Consider the following 13,761-nt stretch of genomic DNA (forward strand, 5'->3'; position numbering starts at 1 on the left):
ATCTGAGCAACAGGAGGTCACCATAGGACATGAGCATACAATGCACAGACATTTTTTGTGGTTGAGAGCTGATCCGCTCTAATGAACCAGAGCCACCCCACAATTTGCTGAATTCAGAGATTCCCACTCTCAAAAACACCACCGCCCAACGTGGGGCTCGAACCCACGACCCTGAGATTAAGAGTCTCATGCTCTACCGACTGAGCTAGCCGGGCAGCTCTAGAATGTAGATTTGCGGTTCTAAAATTTTACTTACAGTTCTAGAATGTTAAATTGTAGTTCTAGAATGTGAGGTTGAAGTTCTAGAATGTTAAATTGCAGTTCTGGAATGTTAAGTTGCAGTTCTAGAATTTTGACATGTTTGAGAATGTTAAATTGCAGTCTAAAATATTAAGCTGCAGTTCTGGAATGTTAAGTTGCAGTTCTAGAATTTTGACATGTTTGAGAATGTTAAATTGCAGTCTAAAATATTAAGCTGCAGTTCTGGAATGTTAAGTTGCAGTTCTAGAATTTTGACATGTTTGAGAATGTTAAATTGCAGTCTAAAATATTAAGCTTCAGTTCTGGAATGTTAAATTGTGGTTCTATAGGACACAGTCATACAATACAAGCACATTGTAGACTGTTAGTTGCAGGCATTGATATACTGGGTTTGTACTGCCCATTTTGTGTTTGAAAGTTGATCTGCTGCACCTCTGAGTTACAGCCACCCTACTGGACATTTAGATGACTGACATGAGGAAAGTTTGTAACATTCAAAGCAGTGATTTAACTTTTGCTTTTACTCAGCAGCTTAAGTTGAACTTCTAGAATGTTAAGATGCGGTTCTAGAATGTTAATTACAGTTCTAGAATGTTAAATTGTAATTCTAAAATGATAGGCTGAAGTTCTAGAACTTTAAGATGCAGTTCAAGAGTGAAACATTACCATTCTAGAATGCAATGTTACAGTTTAACAATGTTTGTGTGAGGGGGAGGGAAAACAAATTGGTCAGACATGGTAGGGAAAGACAGGCAGAGACTAGGGTACTGGAGACTTAGAGGACGGAGATTGTACGAAAAGGTTGTAATCGTCAAAGCATTGATTTTACCTCTGCTTTTACTCATCAGCTCAAGTTGCACTTCTAGAATTTTAAGCTGCAGTTCTGGAATGTTAAGTTGCGGTGCTAGAATTTTGAGATGTTTGAGAATATTAAATGTCAGTGTAGAATGTTAAGTTGCACTTCTAGACTTTTACGTAAGATTGTAGAATGTTAAAGATGCTTTCCAACAGACTCTATTCTGATCTGAGCAACAGGTGGTCACCATTGGACATGAGCATACAATGCACGGACATTTTTTGTGGTTGAGAGCTGATCCGCTCTAATGAACCAGAGCCACCCCACAATTTGCTGAATTCAGAGATTCCCACTCTCAAAAACACCACCGCCCAACGTGGGGCTCGAACCCACGACCCTGAGATTAAGAGTCTCATGCTCTACCGACTGAGCTAGCCGGGCAGGTCTAAATTGTAGATTTGCGGTTCTAAAATTTTACTTACAGTTCTAGAATGTTAAATTGTAGTTCTAGAATGTGAGGTTGAAGTTCTAGAATGTTAAATTGCAGTTCTGGAATGTTAAGTTGCAGTTCTAGAATTTTGACATGTTTGAGAATGTTAAATTGCAGTCTAAAATATTAAGCTGCAGTTCTGGAATGTTAAGTTGCAGTTCTAGAATTTTGACATGTTTGAGAATGTTAAATTGCAGTCTAAAATATTAAGCTTCAGTTCTGGAATGTTAAATTGTGGTTCTATAGGACACAGTCATACAATACAAGCACATTGTAGACTGTTAGTTGCAGGCATTGATATACTGGGTTTGTACTGCCCATTTTGTGTTTGAAAGTTGATCTGCTGCACCTCTGAGTTACAGCCACCCTACTGGACATTTAGATGACTGACATGAGGAAAGTTTGTAACATTCAAAGCAGTGATTTAACTTTTGCTTTTACTCAGCAGCTTAAGTTGAACTTCTAGAATGTTAAGATGCGGTTCTAGAATGTTAATTACAGTTCTAGAATGTTAAATTGTAATTCTAAAATGATAGGCTGAAGTTCTAGAACTTTAAGATGCAGTTCAAGAGTGAAACACTACCATTCTAGAATGCAATGTTACAGTTTAACAATTTTTGTGTGAGGGGGAGGGAAAACAAATTGGTCAGACATGGTAGGGAAAGACAGGCAGAGACTAGGGTACTGGAGACTTAGAGGACGGAGATTGTACGAAAAGGTTGTAATCGTCAAAGCATTGATTTTACCTCTGCTTTTACTCATCAGCTCAAGTTGCACTTCTAGAATTTTAAGCTGCAGTTCTGGAATGTTAAGTTGCGGTGCTAGAATTTTGAGATGTTTGAGAATATTAAATGTCAGTGTAGAATGTTAAGTTGCACTTCTAGACTTTTACGTAAGATTGTAGAATGTTAAAGATGCTTTCCAACAGACTCTATTCTGATCTGAGCAACAGGAGGTCACCATAGGACATGAGCATACAATGCACAGACATTTTTTGTGGTTGAGAGCTGATCCGCTCTAATGAACCAGAGCCACCCCACAATTTGCTGAATTCAGAGATTCCCACTCTCAAAAACACCACCGCCCAACGTGGGGCTCGAACACACGACCCTGAGATTAAGAGTCTCATGCGCTACCGACTGAGCTAGCCGGGCAGCTCTAGAATGTAGATTTGCGGTTCTAAAATTTTACTTACAGTTCTAGAATGTTAAATTGTAGTTCTAGAATGTGAGGTTGAAGTTCTAGAATGTTAAATTGCAGTTCTGGAATGTTAAGTTGCAGTTCTAGAATTTTGACATGTTTGAGAATGTTAAATTGCAGTCTAAAATATTAAGCTGCAGTTCTGGAATGTTAAGTTGCAGTTCTAGAATTTTGACATGTTTGAGAATGTTAAATTGCAGTCTAAAATATTAAGCTGCAGTTCTGGAATGTTAAGTTGCAGTTCTAGAATTTTGACATGTTTGAGAATGTTAAATTGCAGTCTAAAATATTAAGCTTCAGTTCTGGAATGTTAAATTGTGGTTCTATAGGACACAGTCATACAATACAAGCACATTGTAGACTGTTAGTTGCAGGCATTGATATACTGGGTTTGTACTGCCCATTTTGTGTTTGAAAGTTGATCTGCTGCACCTCTGAGTTACAGCCACCCTACTGGACATTTAGATGACTGACATGAGGAAAGTTTGTAACATTCAAAGCAGTGATTTAACTTTTGCTTTTACTCAGCAGCTTAAGTTGAACTTCTAGAATGTTAAGATGCGGTTCTAGAATGTTAATTACAGTTCTAGAATGTTAAATTGTAATTCTAAAATGATAGGCTGAAGTTCTAGAACTTTAAGATGCAGTTCAAGAGTGAAACATTACCATTCTAGAATGCAATGTTACAGTTTAACAATGTTTGTGTGAGGGGGAGGGAAAACAAATTGGTCAGACATGGTAGGGAAAGACAGGCAGAGACTAGGGTACTGGAGACTTAGAGGACGGAGATTGTACGAAAAGGTTGTAATCGTCAAAGCATTGATTTTACCTCTGCTTTTACTCATCAGCTCAAGTTGCACTTCTAGAATTTTAAGCTGCAGTTCTGGAATGTTAAGTTGCGGTGCTAGAATTTTGAGATGTTTGAGAATATTAAATGTCAGTGTAGAATGTTAAGTTGCACTTCCAGACTTTTACGTAAGATTGTAGAATGTTAAAGATGCTTTCCAACAGACTCTATTCTGATCTGAGCAACAGGAGGTCACCATAGGACATGAGCATACAATGCACAGACATTTTTTGTGGTTGAGAGCTGATCCGCTCTAATGAACCAGAGCCACCCCACAATTTGCTGAATTCAGAGATTCCCACTCTCAAAAACACCACCGCCCAACGTGGGGCTCGAACCCACGACCCTGAGATTAAGAGTCTCATGCTCTACCGACTGAGCTAGCCGGGCAGGTCTAGAATTTAGATTTGCGGTTCTAAAATTTTACTTACAGTTCTAGAATGTTAAATTGTAGTTCTAGAATGTGAGGTTGAAGTTCTAGAATGTTAAATTGCAGTTCTGGAATGTTAAGTTGCAGTTCTAGAATTTTGACATGTTTGAGAATGTTAAATTGCAGTCTAAAATATTAAGCTGCAGTTCTGGAATGTTAAGTTGCAGTTCTAGAATTTTGACATGTTTGAGAATGTTAAATTGCAGTCTAAAATATTAAGCTTCAGTTCTGGAATGTTAAATTGTGGTTCTATAGGACACAGTCATACAATACAAGCACATTGTAGACTGTTAGTTGCAGGCATTGATATACTGGGTTTGTACTGCCCATTTTGTGTTTGAAAGTTGATCTGCTGCACCTCTGAGTTACAGCCACCCTACTGGACATTTAGATGACTGACATGAGGAAAGTTTGTAACATTCAAAGCAGTGATTTAACTTTTGCTTTTACTCAGCAGCTTAAGTTGAACTTCTAGAATGTTAAGATGCGGTTCTAGAATGTTAATTACAGTTCTAGAATGTTAAATTGTAATTCTAAAATGATAGGCTGAAGTTCTAGAACTTTAAGATGCAGTTCAAGAGTGAAACACTACCATTCTAGAATGCAATGTTACAGTTTAACAATTTTTGTGTGAGGGGGAGGGAAAACAAATTGGTCAGACATGGTAGGGAAAGACAGGCAGAGACTAGGGTACTGGAGACTTAGAGGACGGAGATTGTACGAAAAGGTTGTAATCGTCAAAGCATTGATTTTACCTCTGCTTTTACTCATCAGCTCAAGTTGCACTTCTAGAATTTTAAGCTGCAGTTCTGGAATGTTAAGTTGCGGTGCTAGAATTTTGAGATGTTTGAGAATATTAAATGTCAGTGTAGAATGTTAAGTTGCACTTCTAGACTTTTACGTAAGATTGTAGAATGTTAAAGATGCTTTCCAACAGACTCTATTCTGATCTGAGCAACAGGAGGTCACCATAGGACATGAGCATACAATGCACAGACATTTTTTGTGGTTGAGAGCTGATCCGCTCTAATGAACCAGAGCCACCCCACAATTTGCTGAATTCAGAGATTCCCACTCTCAAAAACACCACCGCCCAACGTGGGGCTCGAACCCACGACCCTGAGATTAAGAGTCTCATGCTCTACCGACTGAGCTAGCCGGGCAGCTCTAGAATGTAGATTTGCGGTTCTAAAATTTTACTTACAGTTCTAGAATGTTAAATTGTAGTTCTAGAATGTGAGGTTGAAGTTCTAGAATGTTAAATTGCAGTTCTGGAATGTTAAGTTGCAGTTCTAGAATTTTGACATGTTTGAGAATGTTAAATTGCAGTCTAAAATATTAAGCTGCAGTTCTGGAATGTTAAGTTGCAGTTCTAGAATTTTGACATGTTTGAGAATGTTAAATTGCAGTCTAAAATATTAAGCTGCAGTTCTGGAATGTTAAGTTGCAGTTCTAGAATTTTGACATGTTTGAGAATGTTAAATTGCAGTCTAAAATATTAAGCTTCAGTTCTGGAATGTTAAATTGTGGTTCTATAGGACACAGTCATACAATACAAGCACATTGTAGACTGTTAGTTGCAGGCATTGATATACTGGGTTTGTACTGCCCATTTTGTGTTTGAAAGTTGATCTGCTGCACCTCTGAGTTACAGCCACCCTACTGGACATTTAGATGACTGACATGAGGAAAGTTTGTAACATTCAAAGCAGTGATTTAACTTTTGCTTTTACTCAGCAGCTTAAGTTGAACTTCTAGAATGTTAAGATGCGGTTCTAGAATGTTAATTACAGTTCTAGAATGTTAAATTGTAATTCTAAAATGATAGGCTGAAGTTCTAGAACTTTAAGATGCAGTTCAAGAGTGAAACATTACCATTCTAGAATGCAATGTTACAGTTTAACAATGTTTGTGTGAGGGGGAGGGAAAACAAATTGGTCAGACATGGTAGGGAAAGACAGGCAGAGACTAGGGTACTGGAGACTTAGAGGACGGAGATTGTACGAAAAGGTTGTAATCGTCAAAGCATTGATTTTACCTCTGCTTTTACTCATCAGCTCAAGTTGCACTTCTAGAATTTTAAGCTGCAGTTCTGGAATGTTAAGTTGCGGTGCTAGAATTTTGAGATGTTTGAGAATATTAAATGTCAGTGTAGAATGTTAAGTTGCACTTCTAGACTTTTACGTAAGATTGTAGAATGTTAAAGATGCTTTCCAACAGACTCTATTCTGATCTGAGCAACAGGAGGTCACCATAGGACATGAGCATACAATGCACAGACATTTTTTGTGGTTGAGAGCTGATCCGCTCTAATGAACCAGAGCCACCCCACAATTTGCTGAATTCAGAGATTCCCACTCTCAAAAACACCACCGCCCAACGTGGGGCTCGAACCCACGACCCTGAGATTAAGAGTCTCATGCTCTACCGACTGAGCTAGCCGGGCAGTTCTAAATTGTAGATTTGCGGTTCTAAAATTTTACTTACAGTTCTAGAATGTTAAATTGCAGTTCTGGAATGTTAAGTTGCAGTTCTAGAATGTTAAATTGCAGTTCTGGAATGTTAAGTTGCAGTTCTAGAATTTTGACATGTTTGAGAATGTTAAATTGCAGTCTAAAATATTAAGCTGCAGTTCTGGAATGTTAAGTTGCAGTTCTAGAATTTTGACATGTTTGAGAATGTTAAATTGCAGTCTAAAATATTAAGCTTCAGTTCTGGAATGTTAAATTGTGGTTCTATAGGACACAGTCATACAATACAAGCACATTGTAGACTGTTAGTTGCAGGCATTGATATACTGGGTTTGTACTGCCCATTTTGTGTTTGAAAGTTGATCTGCTGCACCTCTGAGTTACAGCCACCCTACTGGACATTTAGATGACTGACATGAGGAAAGTTTGTAACATTCAAAGCAGTGATTTAACTTTTGCTTTTACTCAGCAGCTTAAGTTGAACTTCTAGAATGTTAAGATGTGGTTCTAGAATGTTAATTACAGTTCTAGAATGTTAAATTGTAATTCTAAAATGATAGGCTGAAGTTCTAGAACTTTAAGATGCAGTTCAAGAGTGAAACATTACCATTCTAGAATGCAATGTTACAGTTTAACAATGTTTGTGTGAGGGGGAGGGAAAACAAATTGGTCAGACATGGTAGGGAAAGACAGGCAGAGACTAGGGTACTGGAGACTTAGAGGACGGAGATTGTACGAAAAGGTTGTAATCGTCAAGCATTGATTTTACCTCTGCTTTTACTCATCAGCTCAAGTTGCACTTCTAGAATTTTAAGCTGCAGTTCTGGAATGTTAAGTTGCGGTGCTAGAATTTTGAGATGTTTGAGAATATTAAATGTCAGTGTAGAATGTTAAGTTGCACTTCTAGACTTTTACGTAAGATTGTAGAATGTTAAAGATGCTTTCCAACAGACTCTATTCTGATCTGAGCAACAGGAGGTCACCATAGGACATGAGCATACAATGCACAGACATTTTTTGTGGTTGAGAGCTGATCCGCTCTAATGAACCAGAGCCAACCCACAATTTGCTGAATTCAGAGATTCCCACTCTCAAAAATACCACCGCCCAACGTGGGGCTCGAACCCACGACCCTGAGATTAAGAGTCTCATGCTCTACCGACTGAGCTAGCCGGGCAGCTCTAGAATATAGATTTGCGGTTCTAAAATTTTACTTACAGTTCTAGAATGTTAAATTGTAGTTCTAGAATGTGAGGTTGAAGTTCTAGAATGTTAAATTGCAGTTCTGGAATGTTAAGTTGCAGTTCTAGAATTTTGACATGTTTGAGAATGTTAAATTGCAGTCTAAAATATTAAGCTGCAGTTCTGGAATGTTAAGTTGCAGTTCTAGAATTTTGACATGTTTGAGAATGTTAAATTGCAGTCTAAAATATTAAGCTTCAGTTCTGGAATGTTAAATTGTGGTTCTATAGGACACAGTCATACAATGCATGCACATTCTAGAATGTTAGTTGCAGGCATTGTTATACTGGCATTGAATTGCCCATTTTGTGTTTGAAAGTTGATCTGTTGCACCTCTGAGCCACAGCCACCCTACTGGACATTTAGATAACTGACATTATAAGGAAAGTTTGTAATATTCAAAGCAGTTATTTAACCTTTGCTTTTACTCATCAGCTTAACTTGAACTTCTAGAATGTTAAGATGCGGTTCTAGAGTCTCATGCTCTACCGAAAATGTAGAGGTTTAAAGAGACTTTATTCTGATGTGAGCAATAGGAGGTCACCATAGCACATGAGCAAACAATGCACAGACATTCTAGACTCGTAAATTGCAGGGATTGTTACACTGGGATAGAACTGCCAATCTTGTGGTTGAGAACGTACTTACAGTTCTAAAATGTTAAGTTGTAGTACTAGAATGTTAGGTTGAAGTTCTAGAACGTTACGCTGCAGTTCTGGAATGTTAAGTTGCAGTTCTAGAATGTTTAGATGAGGTTCTAGAATGTTAATTACAGTTCTAGAATGTTAAGTTGAAGTACTGGAATGTTAAATTGCAGTTCCAGAATTTTGAGATATTTGAGAGTGTTAAATTGCAGTCTAAAATGTTAAACTGCAGTTGTTTCTCAGAATTTTTACTACATTACAAGCGTATCATTTTAGAACTACAACTTAATATTCTAGAACTGTAATTAACATTCTAGAATAGCATCTTAACATTCTAGAACTGCATCTTAAAAATCCAGAACTGCAGCTTAACACTCTAGAACTGCGACTTGAGCTGATGAGTAAAAGCAAAGATAAAATCACTGCTTCGATGATTACAACCTTTCCTTATCATGTCAGTGTTGTATATAATAAGGACGCTGGATGAGAGATTTAAGGCCGCAGCTCACTTTATTATCTCAAAACCGGAACTTCCCTTTTAGACCAAAACAACTGTCACTTCCGCATACGCCAAGGCGTTACCAAGCGAACACAGATTAAATCCTCCTGAACGGACATAACATTTTCCCCTCTCTGGGGGGGGGTCCAAACATGAAAGGTAAACACAAAGTCATTCAAGTACTCAGGGCACAAAGTCCTTCAGATAATCAGGCCGTGCCCTCGTGCGCACTCGCCGTGGAGAACACATAGCTGACGGTGCGACAAACCGTGTTGTGGAGTCTGGGAGCCGGGGCAGCGGCGATGGTGGTGGGGGCAGTGGGTATGACAACGGGGGTGTATCTTCAGGCTGTGCGGCTGATTGAAGTATGGAGTCCTCCTGCTCCACTCTGGGTGGCATTATGTTCCCACTGCTCTGGTTTGGCGTTGCAGAAGGTGCTGGCACCTTCTGAAGGCAGCTGGCGTGCCAGCGGGTGCCATCATCTAGTAGGTATGTGGCTGGTCTCAGTCGTCGGGCCACTTGCCTGTGGGTGATACAGGGCTGTGCGGATGTGTCGAATCCCCTTGTTCTTCAGGTATGACGTAAACTCCACAGAAATAAACTGTGGACCGTTATCAGTGGTAATGGTCTGTGGAAGGCCCCAGCGGGAGAAGAGGGACTCCAGAAAGGGAGGTGACAGAGCCAGTGGTGGTCAGCTCAGGCCATTTGGAGTGTAAGTCATACACTACGACCAAGAACCGCTGAGAGTGGGGGGCAGACCTGAGGTTGCAGGGGTGGTGGGGGTAGGTGGCCGGTTTTCCCACTCACAAGGCATGCTGGGCATTCTTTAACGAGGGCCTCAATGTCTTTGTCTATTCCTGGCCACCACACCAGGTTGCGGCATCTCTGTTTAAGCTTCACTATGCCCAAGTGGCCCTCATGTGCCATGGCCAGCACACGGGTGCGAAGGGCCCCCGGAATCACAGTGCAAAACCCACGCGCCACACATGTGTCATTCCAACAAGAGAGCTCCTGCTTGACCCAAGAGAAGGCTAACAGCTCCTCTGGCAACGCTCTTGGCCATCCCTGACGAATGTAGGTGCAGAGCTGGGAGATGACTGGATCCTGCTCTGAGGCTGCCTTCAATTCCTGCAGAGTGACCGTGGACTCAAGCGGCGTGTGTAGCATGTGAATAATCTCACTTTCGATGTGGTTGACGCTGTCGGGCGGGGCCTGGGCAGGCACTGACCGAGACAGAAGGTCTGCAACGTCATTATCCCGGCCCGGGGTGAACTGTAGAGTGTAGTTGTATTGACGAAGGCGGTCGTACCAACGGTGCAGTCTCAGCGGCTTGTGACCGGTGCCAGTAGAGGAGAGCAGGGCTGTCAGGGCCTGGTGGTCAGTTCTCAGCGTAAACTGGCGGCCATAAAGGTAGAGGTGCCATCTCTCGCAAGCCCACATGCAAGCGAGTGCCTCCCGCTCCCCAACCGAATATCCTTGTTCAGTTTGGTTCAGAGCCCGGGAGGCGAATGCAACAGGCCTCTCCACGCCGTTCTGTACTTGTGACAGTATAGCCCCTATCGCCATGGCCGAGGCGTCACAGGTGACCAGGGTGTGACTGGATATGTCAAAGTGTGCCAACACTGGAGGTGAGGTGAGTTGAGCTTTGAGGGTTTGCACTGCCTTGGTGCATTCCGGGGACCAGACCCATGGCTCATCTCTCCGAAGCAGCCGTCGCAGTGGGGCCGTTATGGCCGAATACTGAGGCATGAACTTCATGTAGTAGCCCGTCATGCCAAGGAATGAAGCGAGCTGGGCAGCTGAGGTCGGTTCGGGAACGGAGAGGATGGCCTCCACATTAGATTGAAGGGGGGAGATGCCCTCAGTGGAAAGTTGGAAGGCTACATATTCAATCGCCGGCACCGCAAAAACACATTTGCTGCCATTGAGGGTTAGACTGTGCTTGGCGAGGGCTTCGAATACGCTTTGCAGGCGACTGTCATGGATAGCAGCAGTAGCACCATATACCACCACATCATCAAGGTAGATCACCACACCTGGTATACCTGCCAGCACTGAGGTCATGACCTTTTGGAAGCAGGAGGGGGCGGAGCTAAGGCCAAACGGCATCCTCGTGTAGCGGAAAACACCGAGGTGTGTGACGAAGGCCGTCAGGTTTCTGCTTTCAGGGTGGAGGGGCACCTGGAGATAGCCCTCCCTGAGATCCAGTTTAGAAAAGACGGTGGAGCCGTGAAATTGTGCCGTGAGCTCCTCGGACGTGGGCAATGGGTATCTGTCCGGGATAACTGCTTTGTTTACTGCGCGGAGGTCCACACAGACGTGCAGAGCCCCTGTTTTCTTTCTGACCACAACCAGATTCGAAATCCATGGCGAGGCATCAACCGGCTCAATGATACCGGCATCCAGCAGCCGCTGCAGCTCAACGGACACTCCATCCCTCAGGGCCAGTGGAATACGGCGCAATGGCTGGACGATTGGAGTCACTGAGGAGTCAATGAGAGGTTGATGGGCAAAGGCAAACAGACAGCCCAGCCCTCCGAACAGTGATGAGTCAATGAGTGAAAATCCCAATGCTATGAACAGATCCAGCCCCATTAAATTTGCTCCTCGTCGGGCCACATTGAAGACAAAGGAGGGCAAGATCCTAGTGCCATAGCTGACAGTCACTGTGATGGACCCCAACAGGTCAATTTTTGAGTCCCCATACCCGTGTAGGACAGCAGTGGGCGCAGCCAGCGGACGGGAAAGGAAAAACTGACGGTATGTACTGGCATTCAGGAGGGAGACTCTTGCGCCTGTGTCCAGCAGCAGCGGAGTACACACTGTGTCAATTTTCACTGTACATGACTTGAACTGCATGGGCCCCGATGTTACTTGGCGAATTATGGTGGGTGAGCCACGGGAAGTGTGTCCATCCGACCTAGAGGGGGCAGAGCGGCACATTTTTGCGAAGTGATTTTTCCTTCCACAGTTACGACATGATTGGCCATTAGCTGGGCAGTTCTGGGCCCTGGCGGCATGAGTGTTTGATCCACAGTTGCCGCAGGAAAGCTGCCTTTGACGCTGACGTGGCCCTTGTTGTCTTGTGAGGTGCATGACTGGGTCTGGGGCTGTGTCTGGTACATCCAAACCAGCGCTAGATGGCTGCTGCTGTTGCTGCTGCTCCTGCGACAGCGCACTCAGGCGTACTGCTTGGCTTAATGATGATTCTGTCTGTGTTAACTTGGCTGCACATTCCGCTGCACTTTCAATTTGGAATGCAATGGCAACAGCTTTAGCTAGTGTCAAATCATCTGATTCCAGTAACAACGTCTCCCTGATTTTAGGCTGTGTAGTGTGTTCAATCAGTTGATCACGTATCATCTTGTCCGTCAATGCACCGAATTTACAATGGCTGGCTAAACCTTTCAGGTTGGAGACGTACTGATGGACAGACTCACCCGGGAGTTGGTGCTGTTGCCGAAACATAAACCGCCTCAATAAAGCACTCTGTGGGGCAGCAAACTGGTCTTTCAAAAGTGTCACTGTCCCTGCATAATCCGTATTTGCCCCGTTGCCGGTTAGCGTCTCCAGTACACGTTGTCCCTCGACCCCCAAACAGTGCCTCAGCAATGCCGTTTTCCGAGCCGCACTCACGTCGGCTAATCCCATAGCTTGAATGTACTTTTCTAAAGACTGATGCCAGCGATTGCACGGTATTGTCGGCTCACCGGGAAGTCTTTAATGTTTTCTCGTAGTGACAGAACTCTTCAGGGGTATTCAGAGAAAAGGAACAAGCTGTATAGTTTGTCTGGAGCTTGCCTGTTTTTGCTGCTGAATGTTTCAATTGACCAACAATCCTGTATTACTGTACAGATCTTCCACTTTAAGAAGAGATATATTTCAACATATTTCTTATACTTCTTTTAGGGCTGCACAATTAATCTAATCGCTATCGCGATGTCACACTGATTTCATAACTGCAAAAATTGTGCGATTTAAGTAAACAAAAAGGTGTGCTGTGTTCGTGACTCGCGAACTCGCTCTCCTCTCTTGCTTCACCAGTCATGCAACCGACGTCACTCACTTGCCTGCCGTCTCGCTCTCACTAATGCCTGACTTATGGTTCTGTGTTGAATCTAAGTTGAATCTGCCCTCTGAATTAAGCAAGGTTTATGGTAGCCGCAGTGTTCCCGGTGTTGTGCCAAAAACCTAGCCTGACAAGCCAGACCCACATCAAGATGTTGGGTCTGGGAACTCACCATTGGCAGGGCTCAATCCGAGGGGTGGGATAAATGGTTGTCTTTCAAATTCCCTCTGCACTCATTGCCGTACCCGGTCGGCAAAACTCCGAACACATTTTTTAGAAATGACTTAACTCAAGTCTTCCAGAGTCGCAGCTAAAGCCGATTCGAAAGACCGCTGTTTGCCAGCAGCAGCAGCCATCTTCTTTGTTTTCAAGTAGCAGGGAATTCACGCGGAACCGTCGCAACTCTGCCATCCTTTTGTTAAGCCCGCCCAACGACTCTATACACGATGTGATTGGCCTGACCAGAATTTGGTTTTTCCAGCTCGCAAGCCAACAGAGAGTTGCTAGACTGACCCTGGCTGCAAATTACATTTGCTGCCGCTGGGGTGCGTCTAGATTTCTAGGCTACCAAAAACCGACCGGTCATGTTGGTGACTAATTCAGTATGTCCTGATATCTAAACCAAGAGTAAATCAAATGTTATCAAAACAATGACAATATCTGTCCAATTTTTGAGTGGGGAAATATTTATTGTCACGAGGTCACATGAGAGACAGATAGGACATGCATTTTTACATTCATATATCCATACATTCATGCTAGGTAACTTTACATACATACACGCATACATTATCATGGATGCAGACATTTAC

General features: G+C 42.7%; 1 protein-coding gene and 7 non-coding genes across 11 annotated transcripts in view; 1 reads left to right on the forward strand and 7 right to left on the reverse strand.

The window, feature by feature from the left end:
- Nucleotides 1-13,761, forward strand: part of LOC116057804 (gastrula zinc finger protein XlCGF17.1-like) — a 211,240-nt gene that overhangs the window by 172,252 nt on the left and 25,227 nt on the right. The gene's annotated exons all lie outside the window — the stretch shown is intronic.
- Nucleotides 143-215, reverse strand: trnak-cuu. Its single transcript has one exon. It is a non-coding gene; the product is annotated as a tRNA-Lys (tRNA).
- Nucleotides 1,426-1,498, reverse strand: trnak-cuu. The gene has a single exon. It is a non-coding gene; the product is annotated as a tRNA-Lys (tRNA).
- On the reverse strand, nucleotides 2,629-2,701 carry trnak-cuu. Its single transcript has one exon. It is a non-coding gene; the product is annotated as a tRNA-Lys (tRNA).
- On the reverse strand, nucleotides 3,912-3,984 carry trnak-cuu. The gene has a single exon. It is a non-coding gene; the product is annotated as a tRNA-Lys (tRNA).
- trnak-cuu lies at nucleotides 5,115-5,187 on the reverse strand. Its single transcript has one exon. It is a non-coding gene; the product is annotated as a tRNA-Lys (tRNA).
- On the reverse strand, nucleotides 6,398-6,470 carry trnak-cuu. The gene has a single exon. It is a non-coding gene; the product is annotated as a tRNA-Lys (tRNA).
- trnak-cuu lies at nucleotides 7,600-7,672 on the reverse strand. The gene has a single exon. It is a non-coding gene; the product is annotated as a tRNA-Lys (tRNA).

Source organism: Sander lucioperca, chromosome 24 (assembly GCF_008315115.2).
Source record: "Sander lucioperca isolate FBNREF2018 chromosome 24, SLUC_FBN_1.2, whole genome shotgun sequence".
NCBI classification, from domain to species: domain Eukaryota; kingdom Metazoa; phylum Chordata; class Actinopteri; order Perciformes; family Percidae; genus Sander; species Sander lucioperca.